We start from the raw sequence: 5,930 nt of genomic DNA, 5'->3' as shown, positions 1-5,930 counted from the left end.
GGGCCGGGAGCTTTGCTTCACCTCGGGGCGGAACCACCGCGACCCAATGAGCGCAGGCCCCGACGCGGTCCCCGCTCCTCCTTGGCCGGCAGCGGAGGCGTTGCCTGGAGCGTCGCCACCAACCCTTGGCTCAGGACTTGGAGTGAAGCCGGGGTCCTTGTGCCCCTTGGTTTGTCCCTGCGGGTGAAATTCCTGAGTCCCGGCCCAGGGGAAGCTTCATTGCTGGCTCCTGTGAGCCACCCAGGCGTCTGTGTGACCTCAGACCGGAGGTTCGCCGGAGATGTGCAAAAAAACTGGCTTGACAATGAAACCGAGTAACCTGTAAACAGGCCACGCAAATATCTTCCTCTTACCGTAGCCCTTGCCCCGACCCCTCCCACCTCCACCAACCACCCTTTTTCCTGAGGGCGGTTCTGACGGACGAAGCGACAAAGTGGAGATCGGTGACGAAAACGGTGGCCCAAGCTGCCAAATGGGCACCTTGGATTCTCATTAACTGAGGGCAGCCTGCCCTTGAAACAACGCTGAACTCTGTAATGGCCCAGTACTTACGTTGATTGAAACAGGAGTGAGGGTCATATTTTTCTTACTTAATAGTAGAGCTACTTTAGTAAGGATCTCTAAGCAGGATTCCGGCAGCTTCCTAAGAGCTATTCAAACGACTTATTTCAAGCATCATTATCTTCTTTTGAAGTACCCAGAGAAACTCTCCCTGATGAAAAATATATATATAGTGTGTGTGTCTTTGAAAAACTTATTGGAGCGTCAAATCCTTACACAAAATGCCTTCGTTGTTACACAATTGACAGCAACATCCCCGTAGGAAAAAGGAAGCAGTCCCCTGTCACAATTTATTCACCTGTATCCAGAGCCCTACTCTCACAAGGAGCACTCCTTTAAAACAGACAACAAAAATCTCCCTGTTCCCTAAACAATACAGACTTGACCTATTTACTATTGTGACAATTTTCTAGGACTAGGGTTAGGAATACTTCTGTTCCCGCAGAGTGTTAGCTAAATATCTGAAACTTTATTAAACCATTTAAGAAAGAAGAGAATACAGAATAAATGGCTCTTAAAATTACAGGAAGGACTGAGGCAATTGGCTTTTCAAATTAACTACCAGGACACAGCCATTAAGCACTAGGAGAACAGGGTCTAAGGACCTGCAAACTTTTAGAGACCTAGCAAAATTTTTAGCCCTGGGGGGAAAATGGATGGACTCCAAAACACTAATAGATATTAATGTATATTTAATTAATATTTTCTGTTAAAAGATAACATATCAACTGCAACTCATCTCAAGAGATATATAGCTGTACATGGGTATGTTTTTATGTGATACGCTGCTTAGGGACCCGGAGGGTCTAAAACAGTCCTAATTAGTTTACCTCCTAATATTTGTGAACAAACACTGAGTTGCATGAATAGGGATATTTTATTTAGTATTACCATAACAAAAGATTCTTTAAAAAATGAAACTGGACTTCCCTGGTGGCACAGTGGTTAAGAATCCGCCTGCTAATGCAGGGGACACGGGTTCGATCCCTGGTCCGGGAAGATCCCACATGCCGCGGAGCAACTAAGCCCATGCACCACAACTACTGAGCCTGTGCTCTAGAGTCCATGAGCCACAACTACTGAGCCCGCGTGCCACGACTACTGAAGCCCATGCGCCTAGAGCCCATGCTCCGCAACAAGAGAAGCCACCACAATGAGAAGCCCACTCTCCGCAACGAAGAGTAGTCCCTGCTCTCCGCAACTAGAGAGAAAACACGCACACAGCAATGAAGACCCAACACAGACAAAAATAAATAAATAAATGAATAATAAATAAAAATAACACTAATATAAATGCTCTAAATCGAGCCTTTTTCATGCTCATAAATGGAGAAAACTCTGTTAGGTGGCAGCTCACTATTAGGTATCAAGGATTCCTATGGTTTAGTAACTTTACTTGTAGGAATTTATCCTTCAAATGTATTCCTGTCTGTGTGTGAGGATGAATAAGGATGTGCTTTGTACCTATTTTTGCCATTTTTAATAGCAAAAGAATGAAAAACAGCTTACTTATCCATCCATAAGAGACTGGTCAGTGTGTTATTGATACAGTTCTGTGATGGCTGCAGTATAGCTGAGAAGCGGGTGAGATTGATCTGAGTTGGTACGTCATGATCGCTAATTTCTGAGACAGCAAAGCAAGGTGCAAAGCAATGTATATGCTATGCTCCTACTTTTTCAAAAGAGTATATACCATGTTGTGTTATTTTTAGAGGAACACATATGATTTAATGTGTATAAAAATCATTCTGGGGGAATTCCCTGGTGGTCCAGTGGGTGAGACACTGTGCTCCCAATGCAGGGAGCCTGGGTTCGATCCCTGGTTTGGGAACTAGATCCCACACGCATGCCACGACTAAAGATCTCGCGTGCCGCAACTAAGACACAGCACAGCCAAAATAGATAAATAAATATATATATATATACATATTTTTATACAGCGGGCTCTTATTAGTGATCTATTTTATACATGTTAGTGTATATATGTCAATCCCAACCTCCCAATTCATCCCACCACCACCACCACCACCACTTTCCCCCCTTGGTGTCCATACGTTTCTTCTCTACATCTGTGTCTCTATTTCTGCCCTGCAAACTGGTTCATCTGTACCATTTTTCTAGTTTCCACATATATGCGTTAATATATTTGTTTTTCTCTTTCTGACTTACTTCACTCTGTATGACAGTCTCTAGATCTACAAATGACCCAATTTCATTCCTTTTTATGGCTGAGTAATATTCCATTGTATATATGTACCACTACTTCTTTATCCATTCGTCTATCGATGGGCATTTAGGTTGCTTCCATGTCCTGGCTATTGTAAATAGTGCTGCAATGAACATTGGGGTGCATGTGTCTTTTTGAATTATGGTTTTCTCTGGGTATATGCCCAGTAGTGGGATTGCTGGGTCATATGGTAAATCTATTTTTAGTTTTTTAAGGAACCTCCATACTGTTCTCCATAGTGGCTGTATCAATTTACATTCCCACAAACAGTGCAAGAGGGTTCCCCTTCCTCCACACCCTCTCCAGCATTCATTGTTTGTAGATTTTCTGAATGCCCATTCTAACTGGTGTGAGGTGATACCTCATTGTAGTTTTAATTTGCATTTCTCTAATAATTAGTGATGTTGAGCAGCTTTTCATGTGCTTCTTGGCCATCTGTATGTCTTCTTTGGAGAAATGTCTATTTAGGTCTTCTGCCCACTTTTGGATTGGGTTGTCTGTTTTTTTAATATTGAGCTGCATGAGCTGTTTATATATTTTGCAGATTAATCCTTTGTCCGTTGATTCGCTTGCAAATATTTTCTCCCTTTCTGAGGGTTGTCTTTTCATCTTGTTTGTAGTTTTCTGTGCTTTGCAAAAGCTTTTAAGTTTCAGTAGGTCCCATTTGTTTATTTTTGCTTTTATTTCCATTACTCTAGGAGGTGGATCAAAAAAGATCTTGCTGTGATTTATGTCAAAGAGTGTTCTTCCTATGTTTTCCTCTAAGAGTTTTAGAGTGTCCGGTCTCCCATTTAGGTATCTAATCCATTTTGAGTTTATTTGTGTGTATGGTGTTAGGGAGTGTTCTAATTTCATTCTTTTACGTGTAGCTGTCCACTTTTCCCAGCACCACTTACTGAAGAGACTGTCTTTTCTCCATTGTATATCTTTGCCTCCTTTGTCATAGATTAGTTGACCATAGGTGCGTGGGTTTATCTCTGGGCTTTCTATCTTGTTCCATTGATCAATGTTTCTGTTTTTGTGCCAGTACCATATTGTCTTGATTACTGTAGCTTCGTAGTATAGTCTGAAGTCAGGGAGTCTGATTCCTCCAGCTCTGCTTTTTTCCCTCAAGACTGCTTTGGCTATTCGGGGTCTTTTGTGTCTCCATACAAATTTTAAGATTTTTTGTTCTAGTTCTGTAAAAAATGCCACTGGTAATTTGATGAGGATTGCATTGAATCTGTAGATTGCTTTGGGTAGTAGAGTCATTTTCACAAGATGGATTATTCCAATCCAAGAACATGGTATATTTCTCCATCTGTATGTGTCATCTTTGATTTCTTTCATCAGTGTCTTATTGTTTTTTGAATACAGGTATTTTACCTCCTCAGGTAGGTTTATTCCTAGATATTTTATTCCTTTTGTTGCAATGGTGAATGGGATTGTTTCCTTAATTTCTCTTTCTGATCTTTCCTTGTTACTGTATAGGAATGCAAGAGATTTCTGTGCATTAATTTTGTATCCTTCAACTTTACCAAATTCATTGATTAGCTCTAGTAGTTTTCTGATGGCATCTTTAGGATTCTCTATGTAAAGTATCATGTCATCTGCAAACAGTGACAGTTTTACTTCTTCTTTTCCAATTTGTATTCCTTTTATTTCTTTTTCTTCTCTGATTGCTGTGGCTAGGACTTCCAGAACTATGTTGAATAATAGTGGTGAGAGTGGACATCCTTGTCTCGTTCCTGATCTTAGAGGAAACGCTTTCAGTTTTTCACCGTTGAGAATGATGTTTGCTCTGGGTTTGTCATAAATGGCCTTTATTATGTTGAGGTAGGTTCCCTCTATGCCCACTTTCTGGAGAATTTTTATCATAAATGGGTGTTGAATTTTGTCAAAAGCTTTTTCTGCATCTATTGAGATGATCATATGGTTTTTCTTCTTCAGTTTGTTAATATGATGTATCACATTGATTGATTTGCATATATTGAAGAATCCTTGCATCCCTGGGATAAATCCCACTTGATCATGGTGTATGATCCTTTTGATATGTTGTTGGATTCTGTTTGCTAGTATTTCATTGAGGATTTTTGCATCTATATTCATCAGTCATATTGGTCTGCAGTTTTCTTTTTTTGTAGTATCTTTGTCTGGTTTTTGTATCAGGGTGGTGATGGCCTCATAGAAGGAGTTTGGGAGTGTTCCTTCCTCTGCAATTTTTTGGAAGAGTTTGAGAAGAATTGGCGTTAGCTCTTCCCTAAATTTTTAATAGAATTCACCTGTGAAGCCATCTGGTCCTGGACTTTTGTTTGTTGGAAGATTTTTAATCTCAGTTTCAATTTCATTACTTGTGATTGGTCTGTTCATATTTTCTACTTCTTCCTGTTTCAGTCTTGGAAGGTTATACCTTTCTAAGAATTTGTCCATTACTTCCAGGTTGTCCATTTTATTGGCATAGACTTGCTTGTAGTGGTCTCTTAGGATGCTTTGTATTTCTGTGGTGTCTGTTGTAACTTCTCCTTTTTCGTTTCTGATTTTATTGATTTGAGTTCTCTCCCTCCTTTTCTTGATGAGTCTGGCTAAAGGTTTATCAATTTTGTTTATCTTCTCAAAGAACCAGCTTTTAGTTTTATTGATCTTTGCTATTGTTTTCTTTGTTTCTATTTCATTTATTTCCGCTCTGATCTTTATGATTTCTTTCCTTCTGCTAAGTTTGGGTTTTGTTCATTCTTCTTTCTCTAGTTCCTTTAGGTGTAAGGTTAGATTGTTTACTTGAGATTTTTCTTGTTTCTTGAGGTAGGCTTGTATTGCTATAAACTTCCCTCTTAGAACTGCTTTTGCTGCATCCCATAGGTTTTGGATCATTGTGTTTTCATTGTAATTTGTCTCTAAGTATTTTTTGATTTCCTCTTTGATTTCTTCAGTGATCTCTTGCTTATTTAGTAACATATTGTTTAGCCTCCATGTGTTTATGTTTTTTACATTTTTTTTCCCTGTAATTGATTTCTAATCTCATAGCGCTGTGGTCAGAAAAGATGCTTGATATGATTTCAATTTTCTTAAATTTTCCGAGGCTTGATTTGTGACCCAAGATGTGATCTATCCTGGAGAATGTTTCGTGTGCACTTGAGAAGAACGTGTAATCTGCTGTTTTTGGATG

The sequence above is a fragment of the Balaenoptera acutorostrata genome, chromosome 1, assembly GCF_949987535.1.
Source record: "Balaenoptera acutorostrata chromosome 1, mBalAcu1.1, whole genome shotgun sequence".
Lineage (NCBI taxonomy): Eukaryota > Metazoa > Chordata > Mammalia > Artiodactyla > Balaenopteridae > Balaenoptera > Balaenoptera acutorostrata.
Note: the sequence above shows the minus strand (reverse complement) of the source record.